At 41.7% G+C, this 21059-nt stretch overlaps 2 pseudogenes; one reads left to right on the top strand and one right to left on the bottom strand.

Annotated features, from left to right (window-relative positions):
• Positions 1 to 8263: 8263 nt before the first annotated feature.
• Positions 8264 to 9202, bottom strand: LOC129625446 (SCAN domain-containing protein 1-like; annotated as a pseudogene).
• A 7352-nt stretch (positions 9203 to 16554) lies between these two features.
• On the top strand, positions 16555 to 17323 carry LOC129623131 (olfactory receptor 7D4-like; annotated as a pseudogene).
• The last annotated feature ends 3736 nt before the right edge of the window (positions 17324 to 21059 follow it).

Here is a 21059-nt window from a genome sequence, read left to right on the forward strand (position 1 = left end):
GTGTCTGCCTGCAATGCAGGAGACCTGGGTTTGATCCCGGGGTCAGGAAGATCCCCTGGAGAAGGAAATGACAACCCACTCCAGTACTCTTGCCTGGAAAAGTCCATGGATGGATGAGCCGTGGGCTACAGTCCATGGGGTTGCAAAGAGTCAGACATGACTGAGGGACTTCACTTCACTTTAAGCCACAAAGGAAGCCCAAGAATACTGGAATAGGTAGCCTATCCCTTCTCCAGCAGATCTTCCCAACCCAGGGGTCAAACCGGGGTCTTCTGCATTGCAGGCAGATTCTTTACCAACTGAGCTATCAGGGAAGCCTGAGAGGTACTGTACTAGAGAAGAATAAGAAAGGTATTAGCAGGTGGATTGAAAACACTTATTACATCTGAGAGAGTGGCAATTCTTGATACTGAGAAAGTCACTAGTTTCTAGAGGGGCTGAGGCAGACGGAAAACAATTGTAATGGAATAAAATAAGACATAGATAGCCAGGAAAATAAATTCTAGAAATTTAACAGGAAACCATCTTGGGTTATTATCTATTATGTTACCTCCTTCTGAGAACCATCACTCTTTTGATTCTCCTTTTTATACACAGCACTCACTCATACAGCATGATCCCCTTGGCTGGGATTGCTCAACAAAATGCTTGTTCAGCCTCTTCACCTCTGTCTCTTGGATGTTGAAGACAGATTCTCCCAGGGAGATGGAACCTGTCACAAAGCCATGACTGTGGGAGTTACCTGTGTGGTCTCCTCCTGGTCAGGCATCACTGAACTAGGGTGAGACTGCTAGGGAGGTATTTACAGTTTCTCCAGCCCTAGGGGGAAGAATTCTCACCACTCATCATTAAATAAATTGTTCCTTTGGTGCTCTGCTCTTCAAGTTATTCAGCTCCCTTTGGGTGGAGAGGAAATGGCAGGACAGAATGGTGTGTGCTCCAGGAAGGCAGCTTTGGGGCTAGATGGGTCTCTCTCCCATTACCACCCTCTTCCTTCCTGGAAAAGCTTTCATCATTTTTGATTTGGCTTCAAGGTAAAGAAGTTCCCCCTCAGGAATGTGTCTCTGATGTAAAGACTCATCTCCCCATAAACACACCACTTAGGGTCACAAAGTAATACAGAAGAAAAGAGACACATCTGTCTCAGTGAATTCCTCATAACACTGGATATTTGTAATGTAGACAAGAGTCTTGTTTCAAGAGAGGGTCATCAACTGTGTTAAATGATGCTATGAGATCAAGGAACAAAGGCTGAATGATAGCCTGTAGATTTAGTGACATGGAAACAGTGGAAAGAGCAATTTTGGTAGAGTGCTGGAGAGGGGTCTATTTGCAGAGCTTGGGAGTGATGTAGTAATGAGGAATTTGACCCTGTGAGTTTAAAACATTCTGCCAAGAATTTTGGTGGTGAAGGGAAAGAAAGAGACAATCGTTTCATATGGTTTTTATTTTTTTCCATTTCAGACATGAGAAAATATTTAGATGGCAAAAGAAATGCTTCACTTGGCTGTAGCAAATTAAATTAGTACTGTGTCATTTAATGAAAATGATATCTGATATATTTCTAAATGAATGAATCATTTATTTTATAAATTATTCTTAGTTTTAAGTAATCGGTCATTTTTAATTAGTTGATAACAGAACTAGAACAGTGAAATCAAGGATGTGGTGTTATCACAAGTTTCATGGGTTAAAGTAACCTCCCATCACCAAGAATAACATCATTAAGTTATCAGTTTTCTACTATGTATTGGGTTTTAGGATCTTTATTCTGTAAGATTGTAATGGAAGAACCTGAATGAACGTATTGGCCAACCCAATATATATCACTTGACAAAGATAAACTCAATGGTATAACCCAAGAGCCACTGGAACTAGAAATACAAGATGTCAATATTGTGTAGGGAAATTCTTCATTCCTTTCAGTAAATAGTCTTAGACAGCAACAATTCCATTATGGCAAGATTCAAAAATATCTTTGCCATCACTCTGTATTTTTTTGTTTTGTTTTAAAATTTATTTATTTTGTTTTTGGTTCTGCTGGGTCTTCGTTGTTTTGGTGAGCAGGCCAGTCTCTAGTTTCAGTCGTGTTCAGGCTTCTCAATGAGGTGGCTTCTCTTGTTGCAGAACATGGACTCTAGGGCACGTGGGCTTCAGTGGTTGCGGCATACAGGCTTTGTTGCCCCAAGGCATGTGGGATCTTCCTGGACTGGAGATTGAACTAGTACCCCCCACATTAGCAGGTAAATTTTTTTTTAACTTTAAAAAATTATTTTATTTTATTTTTTATTTCTTTAAGCAGGCAAATTCTTAACCACTGGACCACCAGGGAAGTCCCATACTTATTTTCTAAACTAGAAAAATAATTGTACTATAATTAAAATAATAATTTCAGTGTAATTACCAACTGCAGTGTACATGGTATCACTGTAACTTGTACTTTATATTCATATAAAGACATTATAATGTTACATTATTGCATTAAAAAATCATTCATGGAGTGTGTAGCCTTTCACTACTAGTCAGTGAAATAACCAGCCAGAAAACACCTGTCAGGTGGTGGTAGGTGCTCCCAAGAAGTGTAACAAGTAATACTTTTAATCAGATGCATTGGTAATTTTGAATAACCTAAAAGGGAACTAAAAAACCTCTTGATGAAGGTGAAAGAGGAGAGTGAAAAAGTTGGCTTAAAACTCAACATTCAGAAAACGAAGATCATGGCACCTGGTCCCATCACTTCATGGGAAATAGATGGGAAAACAGTGGAAACAGTGTCAGACTTTATTTTTTGGGGCTCCAAAACCACTGCAGATGGTGACTGCAGCCATGAAATTAAAAGATGCTTACTTCTTGGAAGGAAAGTTATGACCAACCTAGATAGCATATTCAAAAGCAGAGACATTACTTTGCCAACAAAGATCCATCTAGTCAAGACTATGGGTTTTCCAGTGGTCATGTATGGATGTGAGAGTTGGACTGTGAAGAAGGCTGAGCGCCAAAGAATTGATGCTTTTGAACTGTGGTGTTGAAGAAGACTCTTGAGAGTCCCTTGGACTGCAAGGAGATCCAACCAGTCCATTCTGAAGGAGATCAGCCCTGGGATTTCTTTGGAAGGAATGATGCTAAAGCTGAAATTCCAGTACTTTGGCCACCTCATGCGAAGAGTTGACTCATTGGAAAAGACTCTGATGCTGGAAGGGATTGGGGGTAGGAGGAGAAGGGGACGACAGAGGATGAGATGGCTGGATGGCATCACTGACTTGATGGGTGTGGGTCTGGATGAACTCCGGGAGTTGGTGATGGACAGGGAGGCCTGGCGTGCTGTGATTCATGGGGTTGCAAAGAATCGGACATGACTGAGCAACTGAACTGAACCGAACTGAACTGAAAAGTGTTATTGTTTCCAAAGGCCAAGATTTCCTTTCTTCTAGATAATGTTGCATCCCTAAGGACAAAAGCACTTCAAATGAAACATTATGAACAATGGAATGTATTTTAATATATGGCTGGAAATTTTCTCCTGGCTTATTTCTTCTTGCTGCTGCTGCTGCTGCTAAGTCATTTTAGTTGTGTCAGACTCTGTGCGACTCCATAGAGGACAGCCCACCAGGCTCTCCCGTCCCTGGGATTCTCCAGGCAAGAACACTGGAGTGGGTTGCCATGTCCTTCTCCAATGCATGAAAGTGAAAGTGAAGTCACTCATTCGTGTCTGACTCTCAGAGACCCCATGGACTGCAGCTTACCAGGCTCCTCCGTCCATGGGATTTTCCAGGCAAGAGTACTGGACTGGATTGCCATTTCCTTCTCCAGGGGATCTTCCCAACCCAGGGATAGAACCCACATCTCCTGCTTGGCAGGTGGATTCTTTATCATTGAGTCACCTGGGAAGCCCATATATTCACCGTTATTTTTAGTAAAACTGCTCAAGTTTTAGTACTTGTGGAACTTTGGAATGTCCACTCATGAGAGGTGCAAGCCAGCGTGCTGGGCATCAGATCCCCAGTCTGTATCATACCAGCTGTGTGACCTTAGAGAATTAATCTGGCCTCTCTGTACCTCAATTAAAGTAGAGGATAAAGTGGTACCTGCTGCCTAGAGCTGTGGTAAGGATTAAATGAGGTACTATCAGGAAAGTGAATAAGAGTGCCTGATACTATTATATATTCAACAGCCATCGTCGTTGTCAGACAAGAAGCAAGTTGTCCATTATTTAGAGACCAGAAGTGCTGAAATGCCAAGAGTACTATGGTAGGGGTTTGGAAAAGGGGAAAAAAGCATCTTAGAGCATCCCTGAGGGGATACAGCCAAGAGGAAGCCTCAGGAGCTGTTTCCTGGCCACATAGAGGTGGCCCTGGAAGTGCAGCCTCCAAGCTTCCCTTTTCCTTCCATCTCTCCACTCACCACGGGGTGGTGAGGGAGGCAGAAGCACTCAGTGAAAAAGTGCTTCTCCTTTTAGGATCTATGGTCACCACTCTGCTCAGACCTGCCAAATACTCTCTATTAAGGCAGAACCTGAGAAGCAGGACTTTGAGGCATTCAACATGCTGGTGGTGATCTGGGATTTACACTGAGGAGCACAAGAAAGCAAAGTGCCAAACTAAGAGAAGGTATGATATTCAATGAGTTAACAATGCGGCATGGACACAGGCTTACCCAAGATCTGAAGGCTGCAGGTAATAATCCTCTAGTTTCTGGATCATTGGGAATACATGGGGTACATCAGGCAGCTGCTATCTGCCAAAGATACGGAAGTGTTATGGTGCACAGGGAAGCTGTGCTTTTCCACACCAGATGAATGCCACTCAGGTTTGTTTGTTTCTAATCCCTTATGGCAGGAAATGCCTAGTTAGAAAGAATAATCTAGAAATAAACTCACCAAAATGTTAACACTATTTACCAAATAGAAATGAGAGGAAAAAATGAGGTGGACACTTGACTTTTTTTAAAAATGTGACTTGCAGGATCTTAGTTTCCCAAGCAGGGACTGTACATGATCCATGGCAGCTAACGGGCTTCCCAGGTGGCACTAGTGGTAAAGAACCCACCTCCCAATGCAGAAGACAGAAGAGATGCGTGTTCAATCCCTGGGTTGGGAAGATCCCCTGGAGAAGGAAATGGAACAGAGGAGCCTGCTGGGCTATGGTCCATAGGGCTGCAAAGAGTTGGACACGATTGAAGTGACTTAGTGCACAAGCTTGCATGACAGTTAAAGCACCGAGTCATAGTCACTGGATTGCCAGGGAATTCCCTTGACTTTTACTTTAAAGTTTCTGCATTATTTGAAAAAAAAAAAAGATTTTACCATATAGCATATAATATTTAATATTATATTGGTCAGTGACAGCAAACTAATAAAAAAAGGTGAAGAGAAAACAATAAAAGCATTTCACTACTTGAAATCACTTTGGATTTGAACAGTTTATCACCTAGAGCACATAAAAATTTGAAAGTTTGTTGAAACACATTTTTTGAACAGAGGAGGGTTTGACTGAATAGAAATGGTCTAAGCTTGGACCATTTTCTAAAAGAGGGAAAAGCATGAAGCAGTTATAAATCGTAAATGGCTTCACTGTGGTGATATGCATCTTGTGGTGATATGAAGTAAATGATTAAACATGTGGATCAATTCTTACATGAGAAAGTAATGACTGTTAAAAGCTTGTTTTACCCCATGGAGAATGGTGTACTTTGAACTACCTTTATTTCCTTTCTTCATATCTTTATTAGACCCAGTGGACTATATAGTCCATGGAATTCTCCAGGCCAGAATACTGAAGTGGGTAGCCTTTCTCTTCTCCAGGGGATCTTCCCAACCCAGGGATCAAACCCACGTCTCCCGCGTTGCAGGCAGATTTTAAACCAGCTGAGCCACAAGGGAAGCCCAAGAATACTGGAGTGGGTAGCCTATCCTTTTTCCAGCGGATCTTCCTGACCCAGGAATTGAAGCGGGGTCTCCTGCAATGCAGGCATATTCTTTACCAATTGGGCTATCAGAAAAGCCCTAATTAGGCAAAACAATGATTTATCTTTTTTTCCTATTTCTAGCCACTTATTTTCTTTTTCTTTTTTTTTAGTTGGAGGCTAATTACTTTACAATATTGTGGTGGTTTTTGCCATACATTCACATGAATCAGCCATGGGTATACATGTGTTCCCTATCCTGAACCCCCCTCCCATCTCCTTCCCCATCCCATCCCTCTGGGTCATCCCAGGCACCAGCCCTGAGCACCCTGCCTCATGCATCAAACCTGGACTGGTGATCTATTTCACATATGTTAATATACATGTTTCAATGCTATTCTCTCAAATCATCCCACCCTAGCCTTCTCCCACAGAGTCCAACAGTCTGTTCTTTACCTCTGTGTCTCTTTTGCTGTCTTACATATAGGGTAATGCCAAAGAATGCTCAAACTATCACACAATTGCATTCATCTCACACACTAGTAAAGTAAGTAAGGCTTAAAATTCTCCAAGCCAGACTTCAGCAATACATGAACCGTGAACTTCCAGATGTTCAAGCTGATTTTAGAAAAGGCAGAGGAACCAGAGGTCAAATTGCCAACATCCACTGGATCATCAAAAAAGCAAGACAGTTCCAGAAAAAACATCTATTTCTGCTTCATTGACTATGCCAAAGCCTTTGACTGTGTGGATCACAATAAACTGTGGAAAATTCTGAAAGAGATGGGAATCCCAGACCACCTGACCTGCCTCTTGAGAAACCTGTATGCAGGTCAGGAAGCAACAGTTAGAACTGGACATGGAACAACAGACTGGTTCCAAATAGGAAAAGGAGTACGTCAAGACTGTATATTGTCACCCTGCTTATTTAACTTCTATGCAGAGTACATCACGAGAAATGCTGGGCTGGAAGAAGCACAAACTGAAATCAAGATTGCTGGGAGAAATATCAATAACCTTAGATATGCAGATGACACCACCCTTAGGGCAGGAAGTGAAGAGGAACTAAAGAGCCTCTTGATGAAAGTGAAAGAGGAGAGTGAAAAAGTTGGCTTAAAGCTCAACATTCAGAAAATGAAGATCATGGCATCTGGTCCTATCACTTCATGGGAAATAGATGGGGAAACAGTGGAAATGGTGTCAGACTTTATTTTTCTGGGCTCCAAAATCACTGCAGATGGTGATTGCAGCCATGAAATTAAAAGACGCTTATTCCTTGGGAGAAAAGTTATGACCAAAGCTGAAACTCCAGTACTTTGGCCACCTTATGCGAAGATTTGACTCATTGGGAAAGACTCTGATGCTGGGAGGGGTTGGGGGCAAGAGGAGAAGGGGACGACAGAGGATGAGATGGCTGGATGGCATCACTGACTCAATGGACGTGAGTCTCAGTGAACTCCGGGAGTTGGTGATGGACAGAGAGGCCTGGCATGCTGCGATTCATGGGGTCGTAAAGAGTCGGACACGACTGAGTGACTGATCTGATCTGATCTGAGATAGCATATTAAAAAGCAGAGACATTACTTTGCCAACAAAGGTCTGTCTAGTTAAGGCTATGGTTTTTCCAGTAGTCATGTATGGATGTGAGAGTTGGACTATAAAGAAACCTGAGCACCAAAGAATTGATGCTTTTGAACTGTGGTGTTGGAGAAGACTCTTGAGAGTCCCATGGACTCCAAGGAGATCCAACCAGTCCATCCTAAAGGTGTTCTGGGTTTTCTGGGTGTTCATTGGAAGGACTGATGTTGGAGCTGAAACTCCAATACTTTGGCCACCAATAATTTGGATGTGAAGAGCTGACTCATTTGAAAAGACCCTGATGCTGGGAAAGATTGAGGGCAGGAGGAGAAGGGGACAACAGAGGATGAGATGGTTGGATGGCAGCACTGACTCGATGGACATGGGTTTGGGTGAACTCCGGGAGTTGGTGATGGACAGGGAGGCCTGGTGTGCTGCGGTTCATGGGGTCGCAAGGAGTTGGACACGACTGAGTGAACTGATATAGGGTCATCGTTACCATTTTTCTAAATTCCATATATATGCGTTAGTATATTGTATTGGTGCTTTTCTTTCTGACTTACTTCGCTCTGTATAATAGACTCCAGTTTCATCCACCTCATTAGAACTGATTCAAATGCATTCTTTTTAATAGCTTAGTAATATTGCATTGTGTATATGTACCACAGCTTTCTTATCAATTCCTCTGCTGATGGACATCTAGGTTGCTTCCATGTCCTGGCTATTATAAACAGTGCTGCGATGAACATTGGGGTACACGTGTCTCTTTCAATTCTGGTTTCCTTTTTTTTAAATTAAGAATCAAACTTTAATATTTCAAGGACACCCCAAATGAGTTACTGGTGGGGTTACAGAAGCTTCCATTCAAGCCACCACAGCGAGAATCAAGAATATTGAAGTTGAAGCAGTCATCTCTTTGGATACATAAAAACTGTATATTAAAGCATGTCACAAAGTGGAAAAAGGGAGGCATTCAATAGAGCAAAAACAAGCAGCAGAGTGATTGTCTTTACAAGAGCGCAGGGAAACTCATTTTGGAGTTCACAGTGCCAGGAAATAGAGCTGCTTCAGGCAAAAAAAAAAAAAAAAAAAAAAAGGTTTTCATTGATTCTTATTACCGCTAGCAAAGGCAAGCTCAAAGAAAATCAAGGTTCAGATTTCTCATGACTGTAGTTGGATTTGCAACAAAGAGAGCCTTTGGTCACTTCCCATATGTAGGTTGAAAAAGAAGCAGTGAGATTTTAGCCAGTGATTCTGACCCCAGGCTGACACCTCAGTGCCCAAGCTCTGAGCTCCTCAGGGAGGACGGCCTGGAATTGCTCCTGCACCAGTATTTCCACAAGCTTCTCCTTCGTGTGAATATCAGGTCGCAGCCACTGTCCAGCAAGCTGCTGGAGATGTCTCAGGACATCCCTGGGCCCAGCTGCATCTTCATAGCGGAACTCCCGGAACCTCTGCCTGGAGGCTGCAGGGTTGAGAGGACTCCTTCGGGGCACGGTCTCCAGGTCATCTTCAGAGTCTTCATCCAGGCTCTCTGGTGGAACCTGGACCTAGGGCAGTGCTATCAGGATGCCTTCTGGGTCCTCAGCCATCCTCTCATTTGGTGGTGACCTTATTTCATCATTCTGGACTTCTCCATCTCTTTGCATCTCTGGATACCCTTTAGTCTCCATCCTAGAACTCTGCAAAAGGATTTTTCAGACTCCTGCGCAGGTGCCCCTCGGAAGGCTGGGTGAACGGGGGAAGGAGAGAAGCGAGACGCCAAACCCCACCACCGGCTCCAGGAAAAAGGTCAATTCGGGTTTCCTTGGTGTGTATGCCCAGCATTCGGATTGCTGGGTCGTATGGCAGTTCCATTTCCGGCTTTTTGAGGAAACTCTACACTGTTCTCCATAGTGGCTGTACTAGTTTGCATTCCCCCCAACACTGTGTAAGAGGGTTCCTTTTTCTCCACACACTCTCCAGCATTTATCGTTTGTAGACTTTTTGATAGCACCCATTCTGGACTGGCATGAGATGGTACCTCATTGTGGTTTTGATTTGCATTTCTCTGATAATAAGTAATGTTGAGCATTTTTTTATGTGTTTGTTAGCCATTTGTATGTCTTCTTTGGAGAAATGTCTGTTTAGTTCTTTGGCCCATTTTTTTTATCGGGTTGCTTATTTTTCTGGAATTGAGCTGCAGGATCTGCTTGTATATTTTTGAGATTAATTCTTATTTATCTTTATACCACAGGGTCTTGACAAAATCTCTCTTTTTTTTTTTCCTAATTTTTTTTCTTTTTAAAAAACTTTTAATTTTATATTGAGCTATTGGGCTTCCCAGGTGACGCTAGTGATAAAGAACCCACCTGCCAATGCAGGAGACAAAAGAGATACAGGTTTGATCCCTGGGTCAGGAAGGTCCCCTGAAGTAGGAAATGGCATCCTATGCCAGTACCCTTCCCTGGGAAATCCTATGGACAGAGGATACTGGTGGGCTACAGTCTAGAGGGTTGCAAAGAGTCAGACATGACTGAAGCAACTTAACACGCATAGCCAATTCACAATGCTTGTAAAATTTCAGATGAACAGTGAAGGAACTCAGTTTAGTTCAGTTAAGTCGCTTAGTTGTATCTGACTGTTTGTGACCCCATGGACTGTAGCACATCAGGCTTCCCTGTCCGTCACCAACTCCCAGAGCTTGCTCAAACTCATGTCCATCGGGTCAGTGATGCCATCCAATCATCTCATCCTCTGTCGTCCCCTTCTCCTCCTGCCTTCAATCTTTCCCAGCATCAGGGTCTTTTCCAATGAGTTAATTCTTTGCATCAGATGGCCAAAGGATTGGAGCTTCAGCTTCAGCATCAGTCCTTCCAATGAATATTCAGGACTGCTTTCCTTTAGGATTGACTGGTTTGATCTCCTTGCAGTCCAAGGGATTCTCGAGAGTCTTCTCCAACACCACAGTTCAAAAGCATCAATTCTTCAGTGCTCAGCTTTCTTTATAGTCCAACTCTCATATCGATACATGACTACTGGAAAAAACCATAGCTTTGACTAGACGGACATTTGTTGGCAAAGTAATGTCTCTGCTTTTTATTATGCTGTCTAGGTTGGTCATAGCTTTTCTTCCAAGGAGCAAGCGTCTTAATTTCATGGCTGCTCTCACCATCTCCAGTGATTTGGGAGCCCCCCCAAAATAAAGTCTATCACTGTTTCCCCATCTATTTGCCATGAACTGATGGGACCGGATGCGACAATCTTAGTCTTGTGAATGTTGAGTTTTGCCAATTTTTTCATTCTCCTCTTTTACTTTCATCAAGAAACTCTTTAGTTCTTCTTTGCTTTCTGCCATGAGTGTGGAGTCATTTGCCTATTTGATATTTCTCCCTGCAATCTCGATTCCAGCTTTGTCCAGCTTGGCATTTTGCATAATATACTCTGCATGTAAGTTAAATAAGCAGGGTGACCATACACAGCCTCGACGTACTCCTTTTCCAATTTGGAACTGGTCTGTTGTTCCATGTCCGGTTCTAACTGTTGCTTCTTGACCTGCATACAGATTTCTCAGGAGGCAGATCAGGTGGACTGGTATTCCCATCTCTTTCAGAATTTTCCACAGTTTGTGTGATCCACACAGTCAAAGGCTTTAGCATAGTCAATGAAGCAGAAGTGGATTTTCTAGAATTCTCTTGCTTTTTCTATAATTCAACGGATGTTGACAACTTGATCTCTAGTTCCTCTGCTTTTTCTAAATCCAGCTTGAACATCTGGAAGTTCATGTTGAAGCCTGGCTTGGAGAATTTTGAGCATTACTTTGCTAGCATGTGAGATGAGTACAATTCTGTGGTAGTTTGAACATTCTTTGGCATTGCCTTTCTTTGGAAAGGCCTCAGCCATACATATACATGTATCCATTCTCCCCCAAACTCCTTCCCCTCCAGGTTGCTACATAACATTGAGCAGAGTTCCATGTGCTCTACAGTAGGTCCTGGCTGGTTGTCCATTTAAAATATAGCAGTGTGTACATGTCCATCCCAAACTCCTGAACTATTCTTCCCCCTCAGCCTTCCACCCTAGCAACCACAAGTTCATTCTCTAAGTCTTTGAATCTCTTCCTGTTGACAAAGATCTCATTTTATTTCTGTTCACGAGGGTGGAGAAACCTAGGGGAGGTTCAAAGTTTCTGGGCCACTGTGAGTAGTCGTGCCAAGAGATTGTCCATTAACAATGTTAGTTGGGTTTGAAATGTTAGTTGGGTTTGAAATATGTCAGTAGTATCTTCATTAACAGAAACCACAAGTGGAAAAACAAAGGAGATAATGTACCCTTTCTGATCTGTAATGATCAGATCAATTGTGTTTTTCTCTAGTCCTTTTGTTTTCCTCAAAGTAAGAGGGAGATCAGGGAAGAATACTGAATCTGGAGATGAGAGATGGGCTGCTAAATTAAAAACTCTGTCATTAGAAAGTGAAGTCAAGTGAAAGTGAAGTCGCTCAGTCAGGTCCGACTCTTTGAGACCCCATGGACTGTAGCCTACCAGGCTCCTCTGTCCATGGGATTTTCCAGGCAAGAATACTGGAATGGGTTGTTAGAGAAGTATGTAAATCATAATAGTAATATGTTTTATTGGACACCTACTACGTGCCAGTCTTTTTACATTCATTATGGCATTGCATCATTATAACCCTCTTAACTAAGAACTCAGATGGATCATATAGTTCTTCAGTCACACAGCTAAAAAGAGATAGATGTGCTCAGTCACTCCATTCTGTCCGACTCCTTGAGAGCCCATGGACTTAGCCTACCAGGCTCCTCTGTCCATGGGATTCTCCAGGCAAGAATACTGGAGTGAGTTGCCTTTTCCTTCTCCAGGGGATCTTCCCGACCCAGGGATCAAACCTGGCTCTCCTGCATTGCAAGCAGATTGTTTACCATATGAGCTACAGTAAAATTCCCAAAACTCAAATCTATGTCTGTCTGCCTCGTAAAACAGTTGTCTTAACTGCAGTGTCAACCTTGTCTCTCTGGAGGAATATTTAAAAATAACTACCGCTGCTGAATAACCAACAAATCACAGAAGAAATCAAAAAAGAAATCAAAATTTGCATAGAAACGAATGAAAATGAAAACACAAGAACCCAAAACCTGTGGGACACGGTAAAAGCAGTCCTAAGGGGAAAGTTCATAGCAATACAGGCACACCTCAAGAAACAAGAAAAAAGTCAAATAAATAACCTAACTCTACACCTAAAGCAACTAGAAAAGGAAGAAATGAAGAACCCCAGGGTTAGTAGAAGGAAAGAAATCTTAAAATTTAGAGCAGAAATAAATGCAAAAGAAACAAAAGAGATCATAGCAAAAATCAACAAAACCAAAAGCTGGTTTTTTGAAAGGATAAATAAAATTGACAAACCATTAGCCAGACTCATCAAGAAACAAAGGGAGAAAAATCAAATCAATAAAATTAGAAATGAAAATGGAGAGATCACAACAGACAACACAGAAATACAAAGGATCATAAGAGAGTACTATCAACAATTATATGCCAATAAAATGGACAACGTGGAAGAAGTGGACAAATTCTTAGAAAAGTACAACTTTCCAAAACTCGACCAGGAAGAAATAGAAAATCTTAACAGACCCATCACAAGCACGGAAATTGAAACTGTAATCAAAAATCTCCCAGCAAACAAAAGCCCAGGTCCAGACAGCCTCACAGCTGAATTCTACCAAAAATTTAGAGAAGAGCTAACACCTATCCTGCTCAAACTCTTCCAGAAAATTGCAGAGGATGGTAAACTTCCAAACTCATTCTATGAGGCCACTATCACCCTAATACCAAAACCTGACAAAGATCCCACAAAAAAAGAAAACTACAGGCCAATATCACTGATGAGCATAGATGCAAAAATCCTTAACAAAATTCTAGCAATCAGAATCCAACAACACATTAAAAAGATCATACACCATGACCAAGTGGGCTTTATCCCAGGGAGGCAAGGATTCTTCAATATCCGCAAATCAATCAATGTAATACACCACATTAACAAATTGAAAAACAAAAACCATATGATTATCTCAATAGATGCAGAGAAAGCCTTTGACAAAATTCAACATCCATTTATGATAAAAACTCTCCAGAAAGCAGGAGTAGAAGGCACATACCTCAACATAATCAAAGCTATATATGACAAACCCACAGCAAACATTATCCTCAATGGTGAAAAATTGAAAGCATTTCCTCTAAAGTCAGGAACAAGACAAGGGTGCCCACTTTCACCATTACTATTCAACATAGTTTTGGAAGTTTTGGCCACAGCAATCAGAGCAGAAAAAGAAATAAAAGGAATCCAAATTGGAAAAGAAGAAGTAAAGCTCTCACTGTTTGCAGATGACATGATCCTCTACATAGAAAACCCTAAAGACTCCACCAGAAAATTACTAGAACTAATCAATGACTATAGTAAAGTTGCAGGATATAAAATCAACACACAGAAATCCCTGCATTCCTATACACTAATAATGAGAAAACAGAAAGAGAAATTAAGGAAACAATTCCATTCACCATTGCAACGGAAAGAATAAAATACTTAGGAATATACCTACCTAAAGAAACTAAAGACCTATATATAGAAAACTATAAAACACTGGTGAAAGAAATCAAAGAGGACACTAACAGATGGAGAAATATACCATGTTCATGGACTGGAAGAATCAATATAGTGAAAATGAGTATACTACCCAAAGCAATTTATAGATTCAATGCAATCCCTATCAAGCTACCAACAGTATTCTTCACAGAGCTAGAACAAATAATTTCACAATTTGTATGGAAATACAAAAAACCTCGAATAGCCAAATCGATCTCAAGAAAGAAGAATGGAACTGGAGGAATCAACCTACCTGACTTCAGGCTCTACTACAAAGCCACAGTTATCAAGACAGTATGGTACTGGCACAAAGACAGAAATATAGATCAATGGAACAAAACAGAAAGCCCAGAGATAAATCCACGCACATATGGACACCTTATCTTCGACAAAGGAGGCAAGAATATACAATGGATTAAAGACAATCTCTTTAACAAGTGGTGCTGGGAAATCTGGTCAACCACTTGTAAAAGAATGAAACTAGAACACTTTCTAACACCATACACAAAAATAAACTCAAAATGGATTAAAGATCTAAACGTAAGACCAGAAACTATAAAACTCCTAGAGGAGAACATAGGCAAAACACTCTCTGACATACATCACAGCAGGATCCTCTATGACCCACCTCCCAGAATATTGGAAATAAAAGCAAAACTAAACAAATGGGACCTAATTAACCTTAAAAGCTTCTGCACATCAAAGGAAACTATTAGCAAGGTGAAAAGACAGCCTTCAGAATGGGAGAAGATAATAGCAAATGAAGCAACTGACAAACAACTAATCTCAAAAATATACAAGCAACTCCTGCAGCTCAACTCCAGAAAAATAAATGACCCAATCAAAAAATGGGCCAAAGGACTAAACAGACATTTCTCCAAAGAAGACACACAGATGACTAACAAACACATGAAAAGATGCTCAACATCACTCATTAACAGAGAAATGCAAATCAAAACCACTATGAGGTACCATTTCACAACAGTCAGAATGGCTGCGATCCAAAGTCTACAAGTAATAAATGCTGGAGAGGGTGTGGAGAAAAGGGAACCCTCTTACACTGTTGGTGGGAATGCAAACTAGTACAGCCACTATGGAGAACAGTGTGGAGATTCCTTAAAAAACTGGAAATAGAACTGCCTTATGACCCAGCAATCCCACTGCTGGGCATACACACTGAGGAAACCAGAAGGGAAAGAGACATGTGTACCCCAATGTTCATCGCAGCACTGTTTATAATAGCCAGGACATGGAAGCAACCTAGATGTCCATCAGCAGTTGAATGGATAAGAAAGCAGTGGTACATATACACAATGGAGTATTACTCAGCCATTAAAAAGAATACATTTGAATCCATTCTAATGAGGTGGATGAAACTGGAGCCTATTATACAGAGTGAAGTAAGCCAGAAAGAAAAACACCAATACAGTATACTAACGCATATATATGGAATTTAGAAAGATAGTAACAATAACCCTGTGTACGAGACAGCAAAAGAGACACTGATGTATAGAACAGTCTTATGGATTCTGTGGTAGAGGGAGAGGGTGGGAAGATTTGGGAGAATGGCATTGAAACATGTAAAATATCATGTATGAAACGAGTTGCCAGTCCAGGTTCGATGCACGATACTGGATGCTTGGGGCTGGTGCACTGGGACGACCCAGAGGGATGGTATGGGGAGGGAGGAGGGAGGAGGGTTCAGGATGGGGTACACATGTATACCTGTGGCGGATTCATTTTGATATTTGGCAAAACTAATACAATTATGTAAAGTTTAAAAATAAAATAAAATTAAAAATAAATTAATTAATTAAAAAAAAAACTACCAATGAGGATGCTATTTAAATAGGAAGAGGATGCATTTCCTATAGAAATACATGTGAACGTTCTCTTCAATACAAGTTTTATAAACACAGTTAAACCGTAGAAAAGGGAAGATTATCAGAAAATCCATGCATATTTAAACAGAATGCAGGGCAAGAAGGTAACCAGAAGTGTTGAAGGGCTGGTCTCCAACGCAGAAAGCCTCAGAACCAATGTCATCATCTCTATCTCTTTCCTTTTTTCTCTCCTTCCCATATTCTCTCATGCCAAGTGATCTGATGTCTCATTCTAAGTACTTGCCTTACTGCCTTCATCTCTGCAGACTATATCTCCCAACTTTTAAAGTTTATTGAGCCATGATTTCTTTAGGTTTCCATAGCATGTCAGGAACTCTTCTTTAAACTCATTTATTCCTGTCAACAGTCCTATGGAATAAATACCATTAAGAATCCCCTTTTATGCCAGTACACCGAGACAACCCAGAGGGATAGGATGGGAAGGGAGGTGGGAGGGGGGTTCAGGATGGGGGACATATGTACACCCATGGCTGGTTCATGTCAATGTATGGCAAGCCCACCACAGTATTATAAAGTAATTAACCTCCAATTAATTACTTCACACTCCCATGTACTTTTTCCTCTCTTACCTGTCCTTTGTTGACATCTGTTTTGTCTACACCACTGTCCCAAGTATGCTAGTGAATATTCAGATAGAGAGAAAAGACATCTACATAGGCTGCTTAACTCAGGTGTATTTCTTTATGGTTTTTGCTGGAATGGACAATTTCCTCCTGACTGTGATGGCCTATGACTGGTTTGTGACCATCTGCCACCCCCTGCACTACATGGTCATAATGAACCCCTGCTTCTATGGTCTCCTGGTTCTCATGTGTTTGTCATTTTATTCAGCTCCCTGTTTCATGTGCTACTAATGATGCGGCTGACTTTCTGTACTGGAACTGAAATTCCACATTTCTTCTGTGAACTGACTCAGACTCTCAAGGCAGCATGCTCAGACACCCTCTCAATAACATCTCTTTGTATGTGGCCACTGCCCTGCTGTGTATGTTTCCTCTGATTGGGATCCTCTTTTCTTACTCTCAGATTGTCTCTTCGTTAATAAAGATGGCCTCCACTGAAGGCAAGTACAAAGCATTTTCCCCCTGTGGTTGTCACTGCACTGTGGACTCCTTGTGCTATGGGACAGGCCTGGGGGTTTACCTTACTTCTGCTGTGACCCAGTCTTCCCAGAGAAGCTCCATTGCCTCAGTGAGGTACACTGTGATCACCCCGATGCAGAACCCCTTCATCTATAGCCTGAGGAACAAGGATGTGAAGGCAGCCCTGGCAAGGCTCCTGAGTCTAGGCACCCCTTGTCTGTGATGAGTCACTGACCTCAGAACTAAGTGGACATTGTGAACCCCAAAGACAAATGTTGTAGATTTAACTCTCCTGGCTCCTTTTCTCCCTTAAAGGGCATGCTCATTTCTTCTATTCCTAAAGCACCTGTGACTTCACTGTTTTGGGATTGTCTTTTAAGGTTTTTTTTTTTTTTTTTAATTCAGACCATTTTTTAAAGTCTTTATTGAATTTGTTAAAACATTGCCTCTGCTTTTATGTTTTGGGTTTTTGGCCACAAGGCATGTGAGATCTTAGCTCCCCGACCAGGTAATAAAGAAGCACCCCCTGCACTGGAAGGGCAAGTCTTACCACTGGGCTGCCAGAGAAGTCCCCACTTCTGTTTTTGTATTAGTTTCTCTACTGTTGTCAGTAATTTTTTTTGACATTTTTCTTTATAGGCTGTCCATAAAATTTCATGGTTTTACATGCTTTCTTGTAGCCATTCTAACAATGTCTAACTTCAGATTTAGAGCACTTTATCAAGTGCTGACCTGGTAGTCCCCAAATTAGCCTCTCAAACATTGGTGTTCTTCACATTCATTTGGTTGTGGGCTTGTTATCTCCAAAAGAATTGGGATAGAAATCATACAATAGACATAACAGAGTTTCTCATATCAGGACTGTGCTTGTTTCCTCACATGTGTGACTTTATATCTTCTTGAAAACACTTCTTTGAGATATTTTCTCTGATTCACCCCACTTTTCAAAAGAAGTGGCTTCCCTGATGGTTCAGACAGTAAAGAATCAGCCTGCATTGGCAGGAGACATGGGTTCAATCCCTAGGTCAGGAAGATCCCTTGAAAAAGGAAATGGCAACCTACTCCAGTATTCTTGCCTGGGGAATCCCTTGGACAGAGGAGCCTGGCAGGCTACAGTCCATGGGGTCGCAAAGAGTGAGACATGACTTAGGATGAAGCAACAACAACAAAAATTTTTTGATTACAGGAAAGCAGCTGCATTCAGCCTCCATGATCTTCCCTGAATTCCAAGGGCAGGTTCAAACAGTTACGGAGGGGATACAGAGACAAAAGAGGAACAGTCAAGAAGCAATAGTGCAATTCTTAAATCATCCAACATGTACATTACCACTGTAAAATAGGGGCTTCCCTAGTGGCTCATATGGTAGAGAATCTTCCTGCAATGTGGGAGACCTGGGTTTGGTCCCTGGGTTGGGAAGATCCCCTGAAGGAGGGCAGGGCAACCCGCTTCAATATTCTTGCCTGGAGAACCGCCATGGACAGAGGATCCTACTGGGCTACAATGCATGGGGTCGTAGAGTTGGACACACCTGAGTGACTAAGCACAGCGCTGCACATGTAAAATAGATGACCAGTGTGAGTTTGATGCATGAAGCAGGGCACCCAAAGCCAGTGTCTGATACAACTTAGAGGGATAGTATGAGGAGGGAAGTGGGAGCGGGGTTTAAGATGGGTGGGAAATGCATGTATACTTACGGCTAACACATGTTGATGTTTGGCAAAAACCATCACAATATTGCAAAGTAATTATCATCCAATTAAAATAAATGAATAAATTTTAAAAAATAACTGAAAAAAAAAAGACTCAATAGTACAGTGTTGGTGCAGAGATATAGGTGAAGATGGCAAATGACTTAGGCCAGTGGTATCTGGGGAAAGAGTGCCCCAGGCAGAAGTTAAGGTTAATGCAAAGATCCTGCGGTAGGAGACTGCATGGGGGTGGAGGTGGGGGTTAGCTGGAGCACAGTGAGTGAGGGGGAGCACAGTAGAACAGGAGGACAGTATCAGGGCCGATCCTCTGAGCCTTTCTCTGCCGCTGAATGACTCACACTTTCATTTACTCTGAGTGAGATGGGGAGTCGTTGCAGGGATTTGAGCAGACATGTAACATGATCTGGTAAGATTTTAAAAATCATTCTGGCTGCTGGGTTGAGCATGGGTTGTAGGGTGTAAGGTAGCCTGTTTGGACTTACCTGCAGGCAAGCCTGGTGAGATATAGGTACCTCGGACCAAGGGGAGGATAGCAGTGTAAGTATTGGGAAGCAGTCAGTTGAGTTGTATTTTGAAGGCAGAACTAAAAGGATCTGCTTCCAGGAAGGATACATGTGTGAGAGAAAGAGAAAAGACAAGAATGACTCCAGGATTGGGGTCTGAACAACTGAAAAAATAGAATTGAATTCATTAAGATGGGTTTCCCAGGTGGTGCAGTGAAAAAGAATCCACCTGCAATGCAGGAGACAAGGGTTTGATCCCTGTGTCAGGAAGATCCCTTGGATAAGAAAGTGGCAACCCACTCTAGTATTCTTGCCTGGCAAATCCCATCAACAGGGGAGCTGGGATGATTATAGACCAGTCTGCAAAGAGTCAGACACTACTGAGCCACTCAGCACAACAGCACACATCCATTGAGACAGAGAGGGTGAGAATGGAGCAAATTTGAGAACGAAAGAGGATATAGGAGATTCAGAAATATCTCAAAAGTGAGATATTTCAAATGGATATATATTCTATGAGTCCACATATAAGAAGTACGAACAGTAGTCAAATTCATAGAGACAAAATAGAATGGTGGTTTCCAGGGGATAGAGGAAGGGAGGAAATACGATTCGTGTTTACCGGGTCCAGAGTTTAAATTTGGGAAAGGTGAAAAAGATTTGGAGATGGATGATGGCAATTATTGTCTAACAATATGAATATACTTAGTGCCAAGTGTATAGAACTGTACACATAAAAATGATTATCATGGAGAGATGGATCCAAAAAAATATTGCTGTGATGTATTTCAAACAGTATTCTGCCTTTGTTTCCCTCTGGGCTTCCCTGATAGCTCAGTTGGTAAAGAATCTGCGTGCAATCCAGGAGACCCTGGTTCAATTCTTGGGTCTGAAAGATCCACTGGAGAAGGGATAGGCTAACCACTCCAGTATTCTTGGGCTTCCCTTGTGGCTCAGCTGGTACAGAATCTGCCTACAGTGTGGGAGACCTGGGTTTGATGGGAAAGGCTACCCACTCCAGTAGTCTGGCCTGGAGAATTTCATGGATTGTACAGTCCATGGGGTCAAAGAGTCAGACATGACTAAGTGACTTTCACTTCACTTCACTTCTATGTTTCCCTCTAAGAGTTTTATAGTATTCAATCTTACATTTAGGTCTTTAATCTATTTTGAGTTTATTTTTGTATATGGTGTTAAAGAATGTTCTACTTTCATTCTTTTACATGTATGTTATGTAAATGTAATCACAATAAAAGCATTAAGTAGCACAAAATAATGGAGAAAGATTGAAGCTGATAATATTTTCAACATCATTATAAAATAATAGAGCTTAGTTAGGATTTTTTGGATAAAAATTTTATTTTTATTTATTTTTTGACCACACCACACAGTTTGCAAGATCTTAGTTCCCCAACTAGAGGTCAGACCTATGCCATCTGCAGTGAAAGTGTGGTCTTAACCACTGGAAAATTAGGGAAGTTCCAAGATAAAAATTTTAATATTTTTCCTCAACAACATAGACGAGGGTTCTCAACCTCAATAATAGTGACATTTGCCAGGAGAACCAACCCCAAGTCCAAGGAGCCATGGCTGCATGGATGCAGGAGGGCCTAGAGGAGCTATCCCACGTTGAAGGTCAGGAAGGGTGGTGGTGAGGAGATAGCCCTCGTCCAAGGTAAGGAGCAATGGCTGCTCTTTGCTGGAGCAGCCGTGAAGAGATACCCCATGCCCAAGGTAAGAGAAACC

The sequence above is a fragment of the Bubalus kerabau genome, chromosome 1 (assembly GCF_029407905.1).
Source record: "Bubalus kerabau isolate K-KA32 ecotype Philippines breed swamp buffalo chromosome 1, PCC_UOA_SB_1v2, whole genome shotgun sequence".
Taxonomy (NCBI): Eukaryota; Metazoa; Chordata; class Mammalia; order Artiodactyla; family Bovidae; genus Bubalus; species Bubalus kerabau.